Source organism: Pleurodeles waltl, chromosome 12, assembly GCF_031143425.1.
Source record: "Pleurodeles waltl isolate 20211129_DDA chromosome 12, aPleWal1.hap1.20221129, whole genome shotgun sequence".
Taxonomy (NCBI): Eukaryota; Metazoa; Chordata; class Amphibia; order Caudata; family Salamandridae; genus Pleurodeles; species Pleurodeles waltl.
Window position 1 is genome coordinate 140,082,295 of NC_090451.1, and position 25,285 is coordinate 140,107,579.

The following is a 25,285-nucleotide window of genomic DNA, read 5'->3' on the forward strand; positions in this document are numbered from 1 at the left end:
CTGTAGGGACATTTTGCCATGTATTTCCTACATGGCCCATGTTTAAATACTATGCACCCTGCCTTGTGGGCTACAAGGCCTACAAAGAGGTGACAATAATATTTCAGAGGGAGGTTTTTGCATCTTGAAAAGGTTTATTTTGGCAGGTCGCACTGCAGGTTTTACACTGCAGCAGTCAGGTTAGAATGGTAGGCTGGTAGCCATGTTTTGTGGGCCTGATCTGTGAATGGCACAATTGGTGCTGCAGACCAGAGGTGGCATTTAACTTCCAGCATCTGGGTGCATTTTCTACACCATATACTAGGGACTTATAGGCAAGATAAATGTGCGATTTACAAATAAACCAATTAACCCATGTTTTAAGGAGGAACACATATTATTATAACAATTGTCCAGTGGACTCATTTTAAAATGGTACCTTCTTATGTGTCTCATAAGAAACCCAGAGTTACTCAGACTTATTCATCCGACCATAAGCAATTACAAAGAAGACAAAACACAGGACTGATATAGTTTGGAACTTGTAATGTTTTGACTCAAAGCAAGTGTAACAATCAACAAAATAAATAATCATGGTGCAGACGACGCAGTGCTCTAATGGTGATTATATTTACAAATAACATAGATAAATGAAACTGTGCAAGCCCAATGATTGTATGCATTGATTGATAAAATTCGTAACAGGGTTTGCATATGTCAGTGTGGAATCCCTTGAAGTTAAAAAACACGTAACAATAAAGAGGGAGAGTTCATCGACTGCTCCACTTTTGAATGAGTCCCAAGGGTCAATTGTATTATTACATACCTACCATGATCTACGTATGCAGATATGGTTGTCCTTGTTATTTCAACAGACATTAAGGATTACACAGACACTCTACTCCTGGTTAGCAGGGGTAAAGTGCACTAATTTATACTGTCGGCAAAAATAGGGTCCAGAAAAAGGCGACAACCCCAGGGTGGCCATGCAGAAAAGATGATTTTCCTGTAAATACTGCCTTTGTCGTTTTTGTGATTCCAAGAGAATGCTTGAATAGTTTCTAATCAAGGTTACGAGATGACTCAAGCTCACCAAGGATCCAATGCTCCTTTACTAGGTTTTTCTATTACAAATCGTTGTTCTCATGTGTTAGTTCGAATGAAGTGAACCGGAACTACAACTCCCAGAATACATAACGTTTGTTCAGCTAAACCTCAGGACTGCAGTACTACCCCTTCATGATGCGGTGTCATCTTGTAACCCTGTTCCCTAATTCTCATATCTCCCCAAATATGAGAAGCACTTCAATGCTTGCGCAAAAACTATATTTAGCTCTATATGCGTACAAAAGAGAAGAATTATCATCAGTTTTGTTCCTTTGTGTGCTCACTCTGGGTGAGAAGCATATCCATTCAAAATTGACTTTGTAAGTAACGCTCACCTCTTTCAGGTGTACCACTGGATGCTATTGGTCAGTTTCAATGTTAACTATTAAATGTAGATGGCTGTCACGTACATTCACTCCAAATTCTGTCAATATCGACTGTTCCTCTGTAATCAGGAAAGGTGTAGAGTGGTTTTATCCTCTCATGTATCTGCTTGATGGAAGAGGAAGTGTTGCTGTGGACCAAATAATTTGAGAACACCTCTTTAAATTAAATATATGGTCACTTTGCCTCACAGTACTTCAACTGAACTGAGCTCAATGGATCCACTGTATGAAACGAGCACACGTTCTTGTTTTCCAGCTGTGCATGTTCTGACTGCCCACTATCCCTTTAGCACTATAGGTAGGGTAACCTACCTATAAGTCATGCTTTTACTGCACTTATGCACAAGAAGTAGTAGGCAATGTGGATTGTAAGTGAGTGCAAGCCCGAGAAGGCAAGCACATCTTGATGTATCCTTCCCATCTCTCCTCCGCTCATTCTCTGTGCCTGGAGACACGGAGGCCCAGATTTACTAAGGCTTTGCGCCAGCACAAAGCAATGCGTGCTATTTACTATCCAGGACAAAAGGTGTCTTGCACTGGAAAGGTGCCATTTTCTCTCTGAAAAAAAAGCTTTGCGTGGCATTGCTTTGCATCATGTGGGTGCTACTGGAGTGGATTGGCAAAAAACATAGGTTTTGATGCAACTCCTGATCAACTAATATACCCAGGACAGACTTTGTGACGAAAAGTAACATCTGTTTGACAAGAATGATAGACACAGTCAGTGAAAGAGAAGGAAAAATAAATGGGAGAAGAAGAGACTTGCAGGGTACAGGAACATGAGTAGTGGTCAGGACAAGAGAGCAGATACTGAGATATAATGATATAAGGGGAAGATACAGGTGAGGAACATGTCTGCGGAAGCAGAAGAATGTTTGCGCGAGAAGAGGAGACAGAAGAGCGAAAGAAAGAGCAAGATGGAAGAGGGCTGAACATAGGAGAGAGGCAGAGCAAGGGATAGAGGAGTGAGTGGGGAAATGTGGGGAACACAACGGAGTGTCAGGAGAGAGGACGAAAGAGGAAAGAGACACATGGGCACACCGGGTGGGAAGCAGAAGAGAGGACAAGAGACAAGGGAGAGCCTTAACATTGGGTTTCAATGATGACTTGTACGATGGAATAGTTCTCAAGTTGTCCTGAATTCAAGTTAAATGCACAGGGCATTGTTCACAGTGGTAAAGTTACACTTTTGGTGTGAATTTATTATTTTGTTTGTTATACACAAAATACGATTGTAGTTTTATGTGTACTATCTTTACAACTTTGGAGAACTTTACGCATTAAATGATAGGACAGTCTCATCAGTCGTAAAATACTACATGTAGAACTACACTCATAGTTTGTGAATACAAAAAAACAGCAAACGTACACCAAAAATGTAAGTTTACATTTGTGAATAAGGGCCACAGTGAGGAGTGACAGGGTAACAGGTACTCCACTCTTAAAGTGTCTGCCTCCACTCCTCTTATGCCTCTAAGCACTCCTAACAGTCCACAGGCTTCAAGTGTTAGGCTCAGTACACAAGTTTCCCCTTTATAGACACTCACAATAAAAGAAGCCTTTGTTCGTCTCATCTTTCACCACACTGATACGAAAGCACAGAAACACAGACATATATATCAGGATCCCACCCATGGCGGTAGCCACGAGGGTGTGTCGGCAGAGCAGGACCGCCCAAACTATAATTTGCCCCACCTAATCACTCTGACAGAAGTAAAAATGACAGCCCAATTCAGTTGTGGACCTCAAATTAAAACATGTTTGTTCTCTTAGTATGGTGTAGATCACTATCTCTCCTTTTTTTAACCCATACTACTGCTACATTACAATACCAAGGGCCTGATTTAGATGTGGGTGGACCAGTAACTCCGTCACTACAGTTACAGACATCCAGTCCGCCGGCATCTAAATCCCATAGAATATAATGGAATTTAGATGTCAGCAGACGGGATATCTATCACTATTGTGATGCAGTGACTCCTTTGCGAATATCTATCTCTCCTCTAGCTCATCTATTAATCCGAGCAAACATCTGCATGAACTAACATAACTGCCCCACTCCCTCACCAGTGATAACACCTAACTCCTATTAATTTAATCTACCACAAAGAAACTGGAGTGAATGTATGGAGAGTATGACTTGAACACTCAAGACTAATCCTAATAACCAGTAACACTAGAGTAACCTTGGGTTCCAGAGCAGCGGGCTGCTCAGCAAAAAATGCTTAGTCAGGGGTGGTAAGTGCTTTACAATCACAATCTTTTCAAGGAAAGCCTTTGATAAAATAGCCTGACAGTTTAAGCGAGGAATTAAAGTCATGCAAGACCACAACATAAAAACAAAAAAATGTCAATTTATGCAAAACAATTACAGAATTGTGCCATGGAATTAGGAATACGATAGGGATATCTGTAAACACAGAGATGTAAGGTGAATCACCTCACTCTCCAGAGGACGAGGACCATCAAAGAGTATCATTTTGAGGGGTCTATAAATACACAAGCCACTCCTCCGCTCTCTTCCAGGTGTGATTATAGACATTATGATCTCCACCCCTGGGATAAAACCACGCAAAACTGGTGAAGAAATCTGTGAACCAGGGTTATGTCAAGCACAGCTGCATTAACCACATAGAGGATTTAGATAGAAGACCTATTACTTAATAACAAAGATTTACAATACCTACCAGAGTTATACTGTGACCTGGAGCTTCGTCTCACCATATAATTAAGATCCTCTTCCCTTGAGGTGCTCAAGGTATCTTTCTTGGCTACAATATCCCAAAAGGGAGGGCCAATCATATTGCCTGACTAGATTGAACACAACACCAGCAAAGAAGCCCTACAACAGCAAATGTGAGAATTGTAATGGGTGGTCATGTATAGCCCATTGTCTTGTGACTGGACAGTATGGCTGCCGCTACTGATGTTCCCGATGGGGATGGCGCATTTGGATCCCTGCGGGCTTTAGATGTGAGCTAGTGTCTCATTTGATATGTGCAGTGGGCAAACTGAGGATGTGTTTCTATTTGCTAAGTATTGGAATTCATCTCTATATTCGCACGTGTTAAATCTTATGAACATATTTCAAACACTGATTAATTCTAGGAACAATGTAGCGAATGGCAGTTCCTCGAATTATGATAAAATATGACTTCAGTCACTCATGCTCAATCATATGTAAACCTTTTCCCATCTTTTGCGTACCCTACTTCTACGCAGCTTGTAGGTGCGTGTAAAATTTGCACACATTTGGTGGAGACAGATTTGAGCTTATTAACTTTCTGAGTCTTCTGTGAACATTCCCATGTTGAGCAGGATTTACACTACAGCATCAGAAATGTGCTTTGAACAATGAACTTATTGAATGATATTCAACATACTTCACAAATTCAGGGTAATTGACACGTGGTGCACATTGGTGGAACACTGCCAGTAGTATGTGCCAAAATGTTTTACTATGGAACGCTGGATTTGAAGTTCACCAGACTGGGGTTGGAGCACTGTAATACCCGGGCCTTTCAGGAGGCAGGAGATCGGAAAGCAAGAAGTGCATTGTTGGGGGATTTCCACCTTTGATTACACGATTGTTCAAAGAACTAGAACACCTACATAGCATCCAAAAACACGAGGAGGAGGATTGTTTAAGCCCTAATGAAGGCAGAATTGCTCGACGCAGGTTTGCATGCCTCCTCTCCTCATTCTCTAAAGACTCATCAGAATACCCTTCTGGGAGCCTCATCCACATTGACTCTTTCTTGTACTTTAATGCCAAACAGAAGCTGCTTCTGTTTTTTGGTTATTGTGTACAATAGAAAAAATATAGTACACTGTTCCAAGACATAAGGCATGCGAGATAGAGGCATACCAGTATTTTCAGGAGAGCCCTCAAGCATCTACTAGGATGCTAGGTATCATCATTGGGCAATCTCCTCATCAGACGGGCACTGAAATGTCTGGCGAACCACCCCAATCAAGGTGGTGGTACTCAACCGAAGAAACTCCAGCAGATGTGAATGAGTCTGCGGAAAATACTGACAAAAAGACAAAAGTGTAGGAGAGACAAGTGATTTAAAATTGGCTCTGAGCCTTAGGCATCATATTTTAATAATTCAGAAAGAAGGAACAGGTCAAGATTAAAAGAGAGGACTAGAGGAGTAGACACAGGTAAACATGTCCCATTATACTCCATGAAAGGAGAAAAGGTAGAGTACCCAATCCTAACAAAAAGTGGTCAACATGTTTCGCGCCTCTGTGGTCAAAAACTGATCCCTTGGCGCTTCATCAGGCCCTAGACAACTACTTCTCCTATTAAAAAGAAAAATAAGTGCTAGAAAGTCACTTACTGACTGAGGACTACTTGTCACCGTCAAGTAGACAAATGGTCGCCCTGCATGAAAGTAAAAACATAGACAATAATTAGTGTCTACCAAGTGCAAAAAAGTGATGGACACACAAAAACCCGGACATCAAATGTGGCACAGTGAACAGAGCAAGAAAAGGCTTACCCTCCCATGGTAGAGAATAGGCATCCCAAAGAAGAATTACTATGTACAAAAGAATATGTTATAATGCATAGATAACAAGCATAACAATGGGTGAATTAGAAACTAATGTTATCACAGTATTGATAAAATAGGGGTCCACAGAAGTCAAAAGGTTGGGAACCACAGCTCTAGGTCCTAATTGTTTCTATGCATTTTATTAATTTGTTGTTTTGATCATGGTTGAGAGAGCATTATGGGGTAACAAAATGCTAGCTTCAACCTCCGATCATGCCCGACTGCCTCGGTCCGTCTGGGTGGACAACATAGTGCTAAATTAATAAATGACTACAGCTGCCTGGATCAGGAGAACGGTACTGCAGCCCAACATGGGTGGGGTTAGTTTCCCCTTGCTTTCTGTTGTTTCCGGCAAGGCACCTGGTCACCACCATGCAAGCACACAGCAGGTGATTGGTCTACAATGGTGGTGGTAGCTTTGTTTTGTTCTTTGCACATGTCTGTCTGCCTGCATCTGACCTTAACAATGCCCCTTGCTATTGGGCAGATCATGTTGTCAGGATGTTGTTTTCCATTGGCTCCAGAGCAGGTCGATTTGAGTCCTTTTCTGATGGTCCTTTCAGCATCTTCCATACATAATTTGAGCCGTCTTGGCCAGATGGATTTGTGGACATGAATGACTACTAGTGAAGTTAGTCAACAACTCCGCACCTGCCCTCCGGTCACACAAGAGCGAGCGACAGTGTCTCTGGTCCAAGCAGCAGTGGCAGAGAGCACACACTAATAAAAGTGCTGAGATGGCAGTTTTTTCCCTCATGATGGATCTCTGTCTAGGAAAGACATACAGAGCACAGTCCCCCTGCCTGCTTACCAACGTGACAATGCCATCAGGAGCTAACAGGCAGAAAGAGCTGGCCTTACAGCAGAAAAGATCTTGTGACACAGCCCTGCAACCAGACCAGACACAAACCCCCACCCCCAGCTGCCTCCGGAGGCCCATCCACCGTTCACCTATCCTTCACTAAAGGATACCAAGAGACCAGATTGGTTGTGGTGGCAAAATGGCCACAGTTTATTAGCATCAAAAGCTGGGACATAGATCATCACGATATATACGGTCATTAGCATGTCAATCATGATTATCTTGTATTGTAATAAGAACATGAATTCCTAATACTATGTGTATCCATTCAACCTTATAACATATTAAGATTCAAATCAGTTCAATATGTCAGGTCTTATTCAAACAGTCATAAATCATGTGCTCCTTCTGCTGCCACTCAGTACTGCGGTTTGCAATTTTGAGGCTTCCCCTGCTACTGAATGTGTGGTGCTTGTGGCCATGAGGCTATGCATGGGCCACAGGTGCCACGACTGTCCAGTGTTGACCACCCCTTAACCTTTGTTTGCCTTCAGGTGTGCCTGCCAAGAGGCATCCCAAGGACCCAGTCCGGGTAATTGTGCGTCCCTGTCGTGAGGCATCCCAAGGACCTCATCCAGGGCCATTGCCCCTTTTTACCTTTAGTGTGAGAATATTTGTTGTTACCGCCTAGCAACTCCCTCCCCAGTTGAAAGTCCCTGCCTTGCAGCATCCCAAACACCTGTCCTGAGCCATTTGTATGTGTCCCTGCCGTGAGGCATCCCAGGGACCTTGTTCGGGAGAGTGCCCTGTGCTGCTTTGTTTTACTGTACAATATCAAGACCCTCTTAATGCTGTCTTGGCCTTGTAATTCTGCTGCGGCTGCGACGCCTGCAAAACCTGGGATGAGTGGGTGGGTATAACTTTCTCCCTGTTGACTGTGTTGCAGACACACTTGTCCCAGTTGCCTGTTGTCCTCACATGTGGCCATTCCCCTCCCCTTGTGATTGGACAATTTAAAGCCTGCATGCCCTGGTCACTGAGTGACCAATTGCTCCCCTTGCCCCTCTGGTGGGCTTTCTCCTGCCATTTGCTGCCGTGCCCCATCTGATTGCTGACTCACTGAGGTGGGAGCCTGGGGGGCGAGGAGTTAGCCGCCATGCCACCTAGGTTGACTACACCTCTGGTACAGCAGTAGATCCCCCCCAGCTGTGCAGGGAATTGCCGCAGGCTCTCCCGCCATTCACCTACCCATCACTAAATGATACCAAGAGACCAGATTGGTTGTGGTGGTAGAACGCCTGCAGTTTATTAGCATCAAAAGCTGGTACATAGATCATCATAGTATATACAGTCACTGGCATGCCCAGCATGATTATCTGGCAATGTAATAAAATCATTAATTCCTAATACAATGTTTATCCATTCACCTTAATCACATAATAACATTCAAATCATTTCAATATGTTATGTGTCATTGAAAGTCATAAACCATTTGCGTTCAGTGACAGCTCTCCTACTACTCAGTACAGCAGTTTGCAATGTCAAAGCTTCCCCTGCTACCTAATGTGTGGCATTTGTGGCCACGAGGCCATGCCTGGGCCGCAGATACAGTGAACGCCCAGCACTGACCACTCCTTACCCTTTGTTTGCCTTCAGGTGTCCCTGCCGTGAGGTATCCCATGGGCCTCGTCCGGGGCCGTTGCCCCCTTTTACCTTTAGTGTGAGGATATTTGTTATTTTTATTACCACCTTGCAATTCCCACCCTGGTCCAGTATCCCTGCCGTGTGCATCCCAAAGTCCTGGCCTGAGCTATTTGTATGTGTCCCTGCCGTGAGGCATCTCAGGAACCTTGTGTGGCCAAGTGCCCTGTGTTGCTTTATTTTCCTGTACAATTTCAAGACCGAGCTAACGCTCCGCACGGCCCTTTAGTTCTTCTGTAGCTGTGAAACCTACGAACCCTGAAGTGTGTGGCTGGATATCAATTTATCTCTGGTGACCATGTTGTGTAAGAGTAGGCTTCTTCACTGGCAAACCTGCCTACATTCAGCATAGGTTGGTGCAGCACAATATGCGGTGGTTAACAGAGTGAGAAACTGCAGAGGAAAAGGGGGTGAAGAATAGAAGAGGATAGAAGAGGAGTGATTGATGCACTCCAAATACCACTACCCCTTCCGCTACCCCTTCCACAGGCCTAGACTTGTTCAATTCACAGTCTATTTTCAGAATTGTAAAATTTGTAATTGTAATTATTAACAACATTATTGTTTTTATTCATTGATCTGATTCTGCTAATAATGATTGGCAACACGAATAGACTTGGCTTGTTTTACATGGATGTTCATTGCTTCATGGTATGGCCGGATGCAGTGAAAACTCACAGAGGGACACACAGATACTGGTCATTGCTTTGATTTGCTCATGAGGAAGTGCACCGGAAATGTCACACGTTTGCCAGTAGAATGTCACTCATGCGAACTGAAATCATTGAAGTCATTGAAGTGTCACATAAGCAGTTTGAAAACCTGGCAGCTAAAAATGTACTACTTCCTTTGGATGTCTAATTGACATTTTGAATTTCAAAGGCTTTTGTGCAAATCTTCTACACTCTAAGACAGTCATTAAGGGGTTTGTGGAAAAGGAGAGCAGCTGTAAACCCCCAAGCCTTTGGTTGTCCACTTAATTAGAAGTAAGAATCCACCTCTATTGCAGGGTTGGAGCTTCAGTCCACTACACCAGTGGAAACCTATCACTCAGAAGTCTATAAGGACGGCCAGTTCACGGGTGCATTTGATGCGTCCTATGTATGGCAATGCGACAATCACTAATTATCCCTGCCAGAGTCCACCATGTGACAATTCTTTATTCTTGAAACAAACTTCCACTTTGGGAAAACAAAAACAAAAAAAATCTGAAAAGCAAAAACTAATTCCATGTCTGCGCAAAAAAATATAGGGCGACCACAGCATCTAATCTACCATTTTATCTGCGATGCTCTGTAAACACAGAAAACCCCACCAGGCAGAGATGTAAAAGTAAAACAAGCAGTCCTGTATCAGAGGGACAGAGGCTAAATTCTCTTCCAAACCACCATTCAACTGGCCACCCACAAGACGGTGCATGAGCCCCTGCACTACAACTTTAGTCTGGGCCACAAGATATATTTTCTGTGACAGAAATTCAGACAATAGAGCCAAACTGTGTGACCAGAAATTGTGTGGATACCCCTGTTGTAGGGCCATCTCTAGTGATGAGAGGTACGAAGTTCTACGTATCATTTGATATAGGTATTAGAAGTTTAATCTCATCTGAGATGAGAAAAGGACTGAGTTTGGCAGTGATTGCCCTCAGCCACTGCTATATTTCGTGCTATATTTTGTGCATATGCTGATATTGCCTTAATGTCAGGTGTCTGTCTATCAAAAGTATCATGTATTGGCCAAGGCATCACAAAATAACTTAGATATTTCATGAAGTCCAGTAGAAGTAGGCCTGAGATTCACTGAAGAGTTTCAAACCTGTCATATGATGAACACGTTTTTCAAACTCTTGTTCCTTTTGATTGTATATATTCACTTCTGTTGTCATTGAATGACATGTGCCAAGATTTCACCTAAGCAAGAATTACTTCAAGAGGCCTCTACTGTACATCAAAGACCATCTCTGAATCAGTCTGGAAAGTTTACAAAACAAGATGTGGTCCGAAACAATATGCAATATGTTAAACGCAATGCACATTTCAAAGAAAGGTACTTCCAAAATATCATTTGCAATTTAAAAAGAAAAGAGGTTTAACAGGATAGCGATTTATCTTTCATTTAATTATTCAACCAGTGTTGGATACAGTCGATTATTCGGTCTATTTATAATATTTCAGCTCCATGAGTGTCACATGAAATCTCTAAACACAAGGTATACACAAGGCAAGTCTCCAACACACTGAGTCCCTCATTCAGAGTTTGCCTAGTAGTGGGAAAATGGTGCTAAATTTAGACGAAGTGGCTGCTCCACATATAAGCTGTATACACTTAAAAGTGTGGGTGTAACACAGGAAGCCCATTGGGTGCAGCCTCTCCCTCCTTAACTGGCCCTCTCCTGAGCCCAGCCCAAAGCCCACTAATCTCTGTGGATTACATGGAAGTCTCAGGGGCCCCTAACTGCATTCTGCATGGTGGACCCATACAATTTATTTACACCACTGGATAAAACTGAAGTTATTGTATGAGAGATGCTGCAAGACCACTTCCATAGAAAGAGCTAGTGATTTTGTTGCACCTTTAAATGTGGAAAAATAGGTTGCAATGGTATTTATGTACTTTATTTTCCATTGCATACTGAATTCAATGTACTATCATGATTACCAGCTGTAGTAAAGGAATTAACAGAAAGGGGCTTACAATATCTCAATAAGTGCTTTGTATTTCTTTTATGAGTTCAGTTGGTTGTCACTGGCTGAGTTTCCCCTTCAAGTAACTTCTGCTGTTCAGATCAGGCCGGAAGACAATGATGTAACATTTAGGAAGAAATATGCAAACTACAATCCCCATTGAGGAGGAGATGATGGTGAAGACCTCCACAGCCACCATGTACTTCCCTTTGGTGTTCTAATAGGATGGAAAAAATAGTGTCCAGACAGTTAAGAAGGTCACCATGCTGAACATGATGAGCTGTGCCTCATTGAAGCTGTCCGGCAACTTTCTTGCTTTAAATGCAACAAGAAAACTGGTGAGGGCAAGAAGCGCCATGTACCCTAGGAGACACCAGAAGGCAGCGGGAGATCCTTTGTTGCATTCAATCACGACCTTCATGGTCTGGGATTTTATATTTTGTTCAGCATAAGGACAGAACAAGACCAACCAGACTGTGCAAATCACAGTTTGGATGAGTGTGCAAACAAAGACTATCACGGCTGGTATTTTTGAGCCAAGTCCACTTCTCAAGGGCGTGTTTGGGTGGGTGGCTTGGAACGCCATTAGGACCAGGACAGTTTTGGCTAGTAAGCATGAAATGCACATGACAAAGAGGATGCTGAAAGTGACCTGGCGAAGCATGCAGGTGATGTCAGTAGGACGCCCCAGGAAGAGCAACGTGCTTAGAAGGCAGAGTGACAAGCTAATTAGAAGAAGGTAGCTGAGGGCCCGATTGTTTGCCTTGACGATAGGAGTTTTGCTGTGCTTGAAAAAGATGGCAAATATTGTGATGGGAACCATGGTACTGGCTGTGGCCACAGCAATCAAGATGAAACCCAGGGGCTCTTGGAAGGAGAGGAACTCCACATATTTGAGGATGCAGCGATCCCTTTTCTTGCTAGACCACTGATCATCTGGGCACTTCATGCAGTCTGGTGAATCTAGAACAAGAGACAGATATCCATGAAACAAGATGAGACATCATCTTGAATTATTTGGTTGGGGTTTGGAGTGGATACTTTCTACAGGCACTCTTTCCTCGTGTTACAGTAGCCTTTCTGTTAAAGTCTGATTCTGATCATGTGAGCCAGGTGGCATGGCATAGAACACAATCAACATCTTTTACATAAATGTCTTTTGTGTAGAGGGAGCAATAGAGTAACAAAATATCTCACTTTGGCATTGCATGGTCTTCCTGTATGTGATGCCGGTTAACACTATCACAGAGCACCTAGAATTATGCAGATCTTATCAATGAGTGACTGTGCAGAAGCTAAACCAGTGAGAGAGGCAGATCTCACACCAATGTGAGGGCAAGTGACCGAAACTCCAAAGAAGGAACATCCTACTGCTCTGTATGCTGGTGTGTGACAATGTCAAAACAAAACAATAACAGCATACACTCTTATAAAGGGGGTCATGCAATGAATGTCAAATACTTCTCAAAACCCTAGCAGATGTCATTAAACAAGGCAACTTTCTAGAATGTCTAATGTCGGCCTTTGTTAGAGAAGCAGGACTAGGTGCAGAGAAGTTTTCTTTCTACATTATATGTTCCCTTTAATGTGCCATCATGTTTTCCATATATTCCTACTGGAGCGAAAGATTACCCAGGATTTGTCTAAATAGCTAGGAAATTAAAGATATGAGTCAATAACACAGTCAATATTGTATTGTTTCTAATTCAAACACTTATAGCTGAGCTGTTTGAAACCCTGAAGACACACATATCGACTTATTTTCTTGAAGGAATTGTAAAGTACTATATCTTATTTAGTGAAACATTTTTAGCCTGTCTGTGCTGGAAATTTTCCTTTCATCAGAGTGTAACCAGATTGTTTTACCTTTTTGCTGAACCTAAGTTTTTTCTGTGCACTATACTCCTGCTAACCAGTGATAAGGTGCCCGTACTCCTCCTTTCAACATAGTAAAATGGTTATACTCCTGATTGGCACATTATTAAATATACTCATAAGACCCTAGTTCATGGTGCCAAGTGTACACCGGGTCTGTAAATTAAATTCTAGTAGTGGACTGCAGCATTCATTGTACCATCCATTGTAGTGGCACTCTAAAGCATGTCTCCAGATCTACAGTTGGAGCCAAGGCTGTGTAGTCTTAAAACAAAGATTTGAGCAATGTAAACCTTGATTGACACGCCTAAACATTCCTTTTACATATTAAATCACTCATCAGCAGGCCGTATTAGCCCGTAAGACAGAGTGCATGGTATTGAAAAGTAGAACATATACAAGTTTAATGTTAACCATGTCCTTACCATGAAAAAGCCCTAAAAGCTTTGATCACTGCTTCAGGGCTGGCTGTTCCATAGGAAAGCACTACAATACAATACATTATCTCTGCAGAGGAAACAGCTACAAATGTATTTTTTGGGACTTTAAAATAGTTATTAACAGCCCAATTCACTGGGGACGTTGGATTTGTAAAAGATAGTTTGGAAAAAGGGCTTTTCGAAAGTCACCTTTGTCCTGCCTTTAGTCCCTGGAAGCTAAATCTGCATTTTGCTCACTCCCTTCTGCCAGCCATTAAGTTAGCAATTCAAAGGGAGTGAATGAGATGTAAACGTGCTCCCAAGACATGGACAAAAAGCCTTGTTGCGTCCTGACCTTTCGGCTGGGCACAAGGACTTGATGAACTTCAAAGATACCTACACTGTCACAAGCAGGTGTAGCTAACACCCTGGCCTCCATGATTCTTTTTCCCTCCATCACAATGGGTTTCTGGTTCACCTCACAGTGTCAACAACTGCTTGACAGGTCAACTGCGTATTTCCTATACAATTGTGGGCACTCTTCAAGGCAGGGAAACAAGATGCCAAAACAATTCTTGTGTATCCACTGTCTGCTTGTTGAAGAACATTTGCTCTACCAGACTTCTGTGTCCTAGTTTAATGGGGACACAGGAACTGCCTAAAACTGGATTTTAGGAGCATTGGCACCGGAGCAGGAGGGAGCTGCATCCCACTTGGCCCTGGGGGGGGCGAAACAAGGGAGTCTGAAGCCACCAGTGAGACAGAAGGCGAGGGGAGCTCCACAGCGGGGACAGGAGCAGAGACCAGCGACAGCGACTCCTCCTGTGATGGGTGCTCCCTTGCGGTGGTGGGCCCCTCTGTGCCCACCGCATCAACAGGTACAGCCGCCACCCCGCCTACCAGCACTGCCCTCCCAGCAGCCCCTCAGCGTGTGTCCCGTGCCCGCTCACCCAGGAGAGTGGACATCTCCTTTGCCCCAGACACCTCAGGCCCTGCCCCAGTCAGCCCTGCTGCCCTCAGTGAGGAGGCTATTTACCTCCTGAGATCCCTCACTGTTGGGCAGTCAACAATTCTGAATGCCATCCAGGGTGTTGAGAGGCATTTGCAACAAACAAATGCATACCTGGAGGGCATTCATTCTGGCCAGGCAGCCCAACAGAGAGCATTTCAGGGTCTGGCCTCAGCACTGATGGCAGCCATTGTCCCTGTGTCCAGTCTCCCCCTCCAACCTCCTCCACCCAGTCCCAATCCCCTGTACCTCAGCCTATCCCAAGCACACCATCATACCAGCATGCACACACATCAACACACAAGAGTAGCTCAGGCAAACATAAGCACCACACATTCCACAGGCACTCACACAAGCATCATATCCATGCACACATACCAACATCCACTCCCCCCTCCTCCACGTCTCCCTCCTCCCTCCAATCTCGTCTCCACTCACTCCTGCATGCACTACATCCTAGCCACTACCTCCATCACCAGCATGCCCATCACCACACACAGCTCACGTGCACTCACCACCCCCACTACCATTCACACATCCTGTGTCCTCTCCCAGTGTGTCAGTGAGCCCACCTCCCAAAGTACACAAACGCAGGCACACACCCACCCAACAGCCATCCACCTCACAACAGCCTCCAGCCCATGCACCTTCACCCAATTCAGCAGACGTACACCTTCTACAACCACTACCTCTCCTCCACTCCCAAACCCCCTCCATCTACCCCTTCCCAGTGTGTCTAAAAAACTTTTCCTGGCTAACATTGACCTCTTCCCTACACCTCCCCCCCGTCCTTCCACTAGGGCCAGGCTTACCAGGTCCCAGCCCAGCACCTCAGCCACCACATCCCCAGGCACAGTGGTGCCAGCAACTGCGGGGTCATGGAGTGCGCCAGCCATCAGGGCTGCCAGTGTGCCACGGAGCGAGGGCAAGGACATTCCACCACCTGCCATGGTTAAAAAGCTGCCCACATCCTGGAGGGAGAAGCCGAAAACACCTGCCACCAAGGGGTCAGCAAAAACTAAAGGGGATAGTGGCAAGACAACTGTGCCACCATCAAAGGTGGGGAAGGGCCAAAAACAGAATGGCAGGTCAGGAGAGGGCATGGTGGCACAGACTGAGGGACCAGTGTCACACCTTCTGTCCACTTCCACGCCAACCTGTACGGCGGAGAACATTTCCACCTGCACCGCCACCTGCACCGCCACCTGCACCGCTACCTGCACCGCCTCCAGGACGTCTACAGCTGCTGCGACTGACCCCAGCCTCTACCCCGGTGGGCAGCCATCCGAGGCTGCAGGAGACATCCTGCTCTCTCTCTAACTCAGCTGGTGCTGACACATGCTCTGCCGCCACAGACCCCACAGCCAGCACCGCCACCACAGACCCCGCAGCCAGCACCGCAGCCACAGACCCCGCAGCCAGCACCGCCGCCACAGACCCCGCCGCAAGCACCGCCACGAATGACACCGCCGCAAGCACCGCCACGACTGACACTGCTGCAAGCACCGCCAGCGGCCCCGCGACGTCCTCAGATAGTGGCACCACCGCAGACATGGCTACCGTCCCCAGTGGTCAGTCGTCCGAGGCTCGTGGTGAGTTCAAGGACCCTGGGCAGCTTCCATGAAGCATCACTGTCATCACAGTTGTCACCTGCATACGGAATGCGAAGCCGCAGCAGTGTGGGGTATGCCTCTGCCTCCATGGCGTATCATGCAACCTGTACCTCGGCAATCTTGTGGCACACACACCCAGGAGAGTGTGTTGTTCCGGCCACACTGCACGTGGAGCACTCTGGGCACCATGCCCCCTCCAGAACCAGTGAAGAGATACATCCATTACCTAAGTCCTTGGCAGGATGAAGCGCTCTGGGCACCAGGCCCCCTCCAGAACCAGTGGAGAGATACATCCACTACCTCAGTCCGTGGCAGGATGAAGCACTCTGGGCACCAGGCCCCCTCCAGAACCAGTGGAGAGATACATCCACTACCTCAGTCCTTGGCAGGATGAAGCACTCTGGGCACAAAGCCCCCTCCAGAACCAGTGGAGAGATACATCCACTACCTCAGTCCTTGGCAGGATGAAGCACTCTGGGCAGAAGGCCCCCTCCAGAACCAGTGGAGAATGGCATCCACTACCTCAGTCCTTGGCAGGATGAAGCACTCTGGGCACAAAGCCCCCTCCAGAACCAGTGGAGAATGACATCCACTACTTCAGTCCTTGGCAGGATGAAGCACTCTGGGCACAAAGCCCCCTCCAGAATCATTGGAGACTGTTATCCACTTGAGAGACTGTGGCTTTGCACTCCCCAGGACAAAGCAGTGGGCAAACCACCCACTGGAAAGACTTGAGAGACTGTGCTTTGCACTCCCTGGGAGAAAGCAGTGGGCAAACCACCCACTGGAAAGACTTGAGAGACTGTGGCTTTGCACTCCCCAGGATACAGCAGTGGGCAAACCACCCACTTGAGAGACATGAGAGACTGGGGCTTTGCACTCCCCAGGATAAAGCAGTGGGCAAACCACACACTGGAAAGACTTGAGAGACTGTGGCTTTGCACTCCCCAGGATAAAGCAGTGGGCAGACCACCCACTGGAAAGAGTTGAGAGACTGTGGCTTTGCACTCCCCAGGATACAGCAGTGGGCAAACCACCCACTTGAGAGACATGAGAGACTGTGTCTTTGCACTCCCCTGGATAAAGCAGTGGGCAAACCACCCACTAGAAAGACTTGAGAGACTGTGGCTTTACACTCCCCAGGACCAAACTGTGGGCATGGAGCCCCCTCGTGGAGCAGTGGCGTCGTGCGTTCATCAGGCTGAGGTGCCCCCCCTCCCCGTGAGGTGCCTGTATATTTTCTATCTGATGCCCCTCCAGTGTTCTCTCCGTTTGGAGTCAGTATCATGTGTGGGCCTCGCCCATGTATTTTGGGCCCAGTGGTCCACGGACAATGATTGGTGCACTATCCTGACTTGTGTATTTGGTGTACATAATTGTATATACTGGATTTAGAATTTTGATAATGATATTTCACAAGATTACATTCGTTCAAATCAATTCCTTTTGTCCTTGCGTTCTTCCAGGGGGTGGGGGGGTGTATATGTAATGTTGCTGCATGTATTTGTGTGTATGGTGTTGTGGGTGGGGGTGTTGCGTGTGTGTGTCACTCTCTTTTCCCTCCCCCCTCCCCTGTGTTGTAGGTGCAGTACTCACCGTGGTCGCAGCCGCCATCGTTGGACCTCCTGATAGAGGTGCAGGAAAACCATCATGTGCAGTATCTGCAATTCGAGCTCCATGGCGTCCTGGTTCCTCGTGGAGTGTGGAAAGGTGAGTGTTTTCCCTTCTGTGTACTGTTTCTGCCGTGTTTTTGTTCGTGTTGGTTCCGCCCCGGAAAAGGTGGCGGATAGGCCTGTTGTGATAGGGTGGGCGGTAAATTGTCTTCCGCCTGCCTGTTGGTGGTGTCCACAACGCTGTTTGTTTGTACCGCCGTGGCGGTCGGACTGTTAATGTGGCTGTCTATGTTGGCGGTTTCCGCCACGGTCGCAATCCCATTTTTTTCTCCGCCGGACTGTTTGCGGTATTACCGCTGCTTTATCACCGACAGCCAGGGTTGTAATGAGGGCCTATATTTTGATATTGTGCTGTTTAACCTTTGCTTCCAACAGGTCTCCTTCCCAGCTGTTCCTTTCCTAATCCCCTTTTCCCCACTTGGACTCTCTTAGGCTCTGTGATATTTCTATCAGAGTTTTGGAGCTGTCTTTTGGTGGACTTGTTGGGAACGTGCGCAGACCCCGAGGATCTGGTCTCCCTGACAACTCTTTTCATATATCGTTTTGTGGCTAGAAGATTGGTACGTATCATGTCCTGTATGTGGTGGAGACAGCAAGCAAATGAAGTGACTGCTGGGACTGTAGATAGTTCCCAGGAGATTGTAGGAAAAGTTTTTGGATGTAAACCATAGGTACAAATAAAAGGTGTGGATCCTGTCGCACCGTGTTGTTATAGGAAAACTCAGCTACTGGGAGATGTGATGACTAGTTACTTTGTGTGGCATTACAGAAACAGTGTAGGTACTGTTGTATTCCCTGATTTAGGCCTTCCGTCTAACCATTGGTCTGAGGATGGAATCCAGATGATATAGCAACGTCTATGTGTAAAGATTTCCAAAAGGATTTCCAAAAACGTGACACATATTGGGGTCCTCGATCTGAGATGATTACTTGTGTGAAGTCATGTAAGCAAAATACATCTAGCATGAAAATATGGCTAATTTCTTTAGTGGTGGACAATTTCTTCAAAGCCGTAAAATGAGCCATCTTGGTAAACGAGTCAACAGTTACCATAATGGCATGGTTTCCTGCAGAAGATGGCAAGGAACATAAGAAATCTGTAGACAATGTGTTCCATGGTACGGACGGAACAGGCAAGGGCATCAATAAATCTGCCGGCTTAGTTCAGGGTGTCTTGGTTTGAGAACATATTGGACAAGAGGTTACATAGATTTCAACGTATGTCTTTATAGTAGGCCACCAAAAGGAAGAAGGAGCAGTTCCTGCTTGTTCTTGATTCCACAGCGTCCGGCAGTAAGAGAGTTGTGACAAATCTGCAAGGCTTCTGTTTGAACTTTTTTGGTATGTAGAAACAAGGTGTGTTGATGATAATAGTATCCCTGTTCTTTTGTAATTGAGGACCTAGAGGGTTCCACTCTTCAAGAGGGAGATACTGGTATTCTGAAGTCCTTGGAGGTGTGTCGAGGGCAGGAGCCCTTTAATTCCTTACTTGCGCTCCCGCCGTCGCGGGAAGCGCGTCAGAGGTCCCAGGAGGTGTGGCAGGGGCAGGAGCCCTTTATAATTGAACAGCGCTCCCGCCGTCGCGGGTAGCGCGTCTGAAGTCCTTGGAGGTGTGTCGAGGGCAGGAGCCCTTTAATTCCTTACTTGCGCTCCCGCCGTCGCGGGAAGCGCGTCAGAGGTCCCAGGAGGTGTGGCAGGGGCAGGAGCCCTTTATAATTGAACAGCGCACCCGCCGCACGGGACGCGCGAGGGAAGCGCGCCCGGGCAAAGCCCGGGCCAAGGGCGGGCCCGTCCTTGCCCGTCATTGCCAGGAAGAGGCAGGGCTGGGCCACCCCCCTGACATTCATCCAAAGTTGTAAGGATCAGGCAACCTACATGCACGGCTGCCTGAAGGTACTGTGTTGACATTTACTCCTAAATAGGTCATTCTATAGAGGGCCATAGGTCGGTATATTCCACCAATTGTTGCAACGCTCTTATCATCAGAGGGGCAAGGTTGGGCCGCTGCCTTTTTACACGTTGCAAGAGGTCTGCATATTTCTTTAGTGGAAAACTTATAGATATCGTTGTCATAATTGTACTATCTAGGTCTATCCCCACCAGCCCTTGCTCTATTCTCTTTTATAATTTATATATTGTGTGGACTGGTTCAAGGAGCCGAAGCACTTCATAGGCAGTTCAAGCTATGGGAAAACGCAAGGCATCAGAACCCCCAAGGGGGAAGGAGAAATCTGTAAAAAAACTTAGGAATGCGGGTGAGAACTGCACAATAGCTGAAATAGACGATCTTATCGAGGAGGTAGAGTCACTACTGTCTAGCAGGGCCACTATTCGGGAGGGTCCCGATAAAAAGATTACCTCCTATTACACGAAGAAATCCGAATCAGTGGGAAATAAAGTGATAGAGATTGTTAGCCAGCAAGAGGGGGAGGCACCATCTGATATTAGGACTGGCAGCCCTAAAGTTGCCACAACTCGATCCATACACCTATGCACCTTCGATAATAATAGGAAGAAGAGCCATACGCAGGAGCATGAAGCTATGTGCTCTAATAAATATGCAGTCCTGGCAGAACTCGATAGTAGTACTGTACAGAATGCACAAGAGGGGGATTCTGAGAATGACATACACCCATATATCCCAACTGTACAGTCAGATAGTGAGAGGACCTCTCCTCTCAACTTAGAACCAGTGAACCCTCTGAAATATAAAACAAGATCCATAGCAGACCTTTATGATCTAATCACTGGATTAATCCAGGAAGTTAGGGACCTGAAACTTGAAGTAAGAACCTTAACAGAAATTGTGGAAAAGGAGGTGGGTAGGGGTATCCATAGAGCCCAGTGCAAAAAGGAGTCCCCCCCAGTTTTGTTCCATCTACAAGGTAAACCCACATGTTCTCAAAATCTGATCACTAACCCCGACCCTACTCCAGCTATAGCTAAGATTGTACATCATCCACAGGGATGTAGGACAGGGATTAATGGGGAAAACATTGGCTCATGCAACTTCCCTAGAAGAAATGCTAGTGATTTATGGCAAGGATCAGGGAATCTACGAAGAGATCCCCGTTTGGTAAAAGGATCCCAAAGAGGAAATTTGGAACCTACTCCGAATCCCTATTCCCAAGTATCTAATGATTACAATCAATACACTATATGGAATCCATATTCTGAGGAGGATAGGTTTCCTAGTACGACCAATGTTGTTTATTTGTTAAATGTTCCAAAATTGCCCTTAAATAGCAGAGAAGATGAGGACTCCTTAAAAAATAAGCTTACACACTGGATTAGGGCCAAAAGACACTGTCTATCCATAATTCGTTCAGATATCAGGGGGGCAGAAAGAATCCCTGGAGAGAAGGGGCAACTTGATGTTATTGCACTAACATTTAAGGATGGAAGATTAATCAGAGGCTTGATTGACATGGAACAGAGAACCCCCGCCCCAAATTCCAATGCCATGAGGTTCAGTTCGGATCCTTTAATTACCAAACTCCGTGTCCAGAGGCATAAGCACACTTACAACGAGGGATTGCAAAAGAGAAATGGTGATTCCATTCTTGATGGAGTAGATTGACTATTCCAGATGGATCAGGCACAAGTGGGACCCAATGGGGACACAACAGTAGGTGAGTCCCACGAAGGGAATGTTCTTCATGCTACAGGGGCAGGGAGTGTAGGGGAGCCTTTGCATAGTAGGAAAGATTCAACAACCTTTCTGAGTCCTAGTTCCAATGTTACGACCTTAAACAGAAGGGGTCTTATTACCATGATTTCTTGGAATGTAGCCGGCTTAAAAAATAAGCTCATAGACCCCGATTGGCAGGACTATATTGACCGACATCATGTCTGTCTCTTTCAAGAGACATGGCTCAAAGATCCACCGTATAAATTAGGATATAAAACCTACTTTATTAGTGCTACCTCAGCTGCCAGAGGGAGACCGTCTGGGGGGTTGGTTATATGGGCAAAAATCTCATTAAATGTCGAGATATGTATGCAAGATACTGAGTCAGAGGACATTTTATGGTTGGTAGTGGGAAAAAAAAATAAGATAATAACCCACTTGTTTCATGTATATATAAGACCTAGAAGATTAAACTTGGGGTCTCCTGAAATAACTCTACTAGATGACCTGCTTAAAAAAATCCCAGCAGGAGAGACAATCATGATAGGGGGTGACCTTAACTGTAATTATGAACCTATAACTGGATTCGAACATTTAGCAGAAGAGGAAGATCGAATGAGAGCAATTCCTTACCTAACAATAGAAAAAACTGTTCCAGGCACAGTGGCCGCACTGCAACTCATGGGCCTCACACTAAACAATGGTCTGAGGGCGTGCAATGGCAGAGTGGGTGAAGGAGGCCTTAATCTGGATACTTTCCAGAGAGGCAACTCAACTTCAAAAATAGACTACATTCTGCATAGTATAAGCACATGGGGAAGATTAGCGAATTTTAAAATTGATAAAAGAAGGGATAGCGATCACTTCCCGCTAATAATTGAACTCAGGGCCCACCTCCTACATTTGGACTTGGAATATACAGACCATGACAAGGTGGAGTTACAACCCACCCTCAGTAACAATAGAAGGGTTGTGAAATGGCCAGCAATACTAGGTAATCAGGATACAATGAAAAATATTTACAACATATTTTCTGATCTCCTGGAGCCTTATGCAGAAAATAAACTTTGTGATATTCCTATTACGGCTATTCACCATTCATTGAGTATTGCACTAAGACCCATCCTGACCAAACAGTTACAGATCAAGCACAAAAAGGAGAGGGTCCATACCACCCCAAGCAGTCCATGGTATACTATCAAATGTAGGGAGAGGAAAAGAGTACTGATAGAGGCACTAAAGCAAAAAAATCAATTAGCCGTACAACAGGCAAGGGCCAGCTATAAGAAAACGCTGGCCACTGCCCAAAGCAACTGGGAGGATAAAAAATGGCAAGATCTGCTGGAAGCAGCAAAATGCAATGATACAAGGACCTTCTGAAAAATAGTTACCCATGGCAGCAAAGAGGGGATATTTACCACAGATCATCATATAGATCCCAAAACATGGGTTAACTATTTTACACATCTTTACTCTGACCCCCCCATCCTCGATTTCTATCCCTCACGACATAAAACCCTAGCTACTTGGGGCATTTTACCCGAGTTACAATTTGGTCTGGAGGAGACGGTGATTGCTATCGAAGCAATCAAGCCAGGGAAAGCCCCAGGTTTGGACAAGATCCAGGGGGATATGTTCAAGAATAGCATAGAAATTTGGGCACCTTATTTAAATCTTTTTAATAACGCTATAGCAAGGGGAGGCCTAATACCCGAGACATGGAAAGGGGCAGAAATAATTCCAATTTACAAAAAAGGATCCAGGGAAGACCCAGGGAACTATAGACCAATCAGCCTTATAGATGTTATGCAAAAAAATTACGCTAGACAGATCCTGAATAGAATTAGTATCTGGATAGAAGAGAACAGCATAATGACTATATACCAAGCAGGCTTTAGACAGCTGACGAGTACAGTCGACCAGGCCTTTAGGCTATTGACAATAATGTGGAAATATACTAGACTAAGGAAAGGTCACCTCTACATTGCATTTGTGGACCTGCGTGCAGCCTTTGATCTGGTGCCAAGAGTCTCCTTATGGGCAGCACTAGGAAAACAGGGCATGCCAGGGAACCTCCTGGGCCAGCTGGAGAGGTTACATGAAAATACATTTGCAAAAGTTCGGTGGGGGCCAAAGGGAGAGTTGACAGACCCAATACCCATCAAGAGGGGGGTGAGACAAGGCTGTGTGCTGGCCCCAACACTTTTCTCATTATACATCAATGATCTGGTCCAGTATTTGAAACAAAGTAACCATGACTCACCAAGATTGAATGATGTTCCGGTCCCCGCCCTTCTTTTTGCAGATGATACCATTCTATTATCTCAAACTCCCATGGGCTTGCAATCCCTATTAGATAAATTCAGTGAGTATTGCAGTTCGAAGGGATTAGAAATAAATACAAATAAGACCAAATACCTGACTGTTAACCCCCACAAAGCACTTAAGAGAAACATTCGGATTAGAGGGCAGGCACTGGAACGAGTAAAAAACTTCAATTATCTAGGGATACTGCTTGATGCCAAATTGTCATGGGCTCCGCACATCAGTAAAGCTGCTGTCTCCTTAACTCATAGCTCCATGGCAATTAGTAAAAAATACAAATGCTCAAGGACGAGCATTGTGTCACCAGTATTTGAGATCTATAGGTGCAAAGCACAGGCCGCTGCTCTATATGGTGCTGAACTGTGGGGGTTTACAAAATTAACCCCATTGGTCACTCAGGAAAATAATTTCATGAGGGGGGTACTGGGTCTACCTCCATCCACTCCGTTGATCCCTTTAGCCTATGACATTAATATGAAACAAATAGGCAAATTGGCAGCCCTGAGGCCCCTGCTTTACTGGTGTAGACTTTGGACAACCCCTGAATTGATCCAATACAGGCAAGCACTAACAGAGATCATGGGTTTGGACAAGGCCATCTCCCTCCCGTGGCTTCACTATATTAGGCAATGTTTTTACAATCTAGGGCTGAAAGTCTATTGGGATGAACCGCACACACTTACAACTCAATCCAAGATCCGTCTAAAACAAGTATTTTGGGACTTTACTCTTAGTAGCCCTTTTTATAACAAGGATCTAGGTAGACTAACCCTAAGTTTCCTGGATTATAAGCCATTGCCGAGTGCTGAGGAATGGATAGATACTATCCAACCTAGACGAGCAAAAGTCTTATATATGAAGCTTCGATATGGGATTCTCCAGGTTAAGGCTTTTACCTTTAAATGGGGCCTCCCGAATGGGAGTAGTCATGAGGCGACCTGTGAGCTGTGCAATATGGGGACCCCGGAAACGATGGACCATGTTCTTTTAAACTGCATTGCTTATGAAAAACAGAGGAGGAAATGGATCCGACCTATCTGCAGGAACGTTGGAATCAGGAACTGCAATGAAGCAGCAAGACTCTTGAGATCCAGTACGTTACCATATGTTGTTTTTGGTCTAAGCCGGTTCCTACTTGCAATTGCATTCATCAGAGACAAGGCAGGCCTTGGGTTGTAAGCGCTTTAACCCAGGCAAAACTTCCATAGATAATCCACGGTCCCCAAACTGACAATTGGCACAAGGACCGTAGTCATTGAGAGGTTTCTTAAGTTACCTAGAATGGTCGATTGACACGTATGGAACTAGTTTTGGGATCCAGTTATTCATTTTCTTTTATCTTAAAAATTCCCCCCTTAGCTAAGCAACGAAGTGCCTGATGGCACGGGAGGTACCCTTTTTTTTTTTTTTTTATGGGTCTTATAAATGAAATACTGTATTTGATTCTTATTTATTGCTTTTAAGACCAACATCAGATAATTTGTTTTTAGTAGTTAAGATAATATTAGTTGCTGTTGGA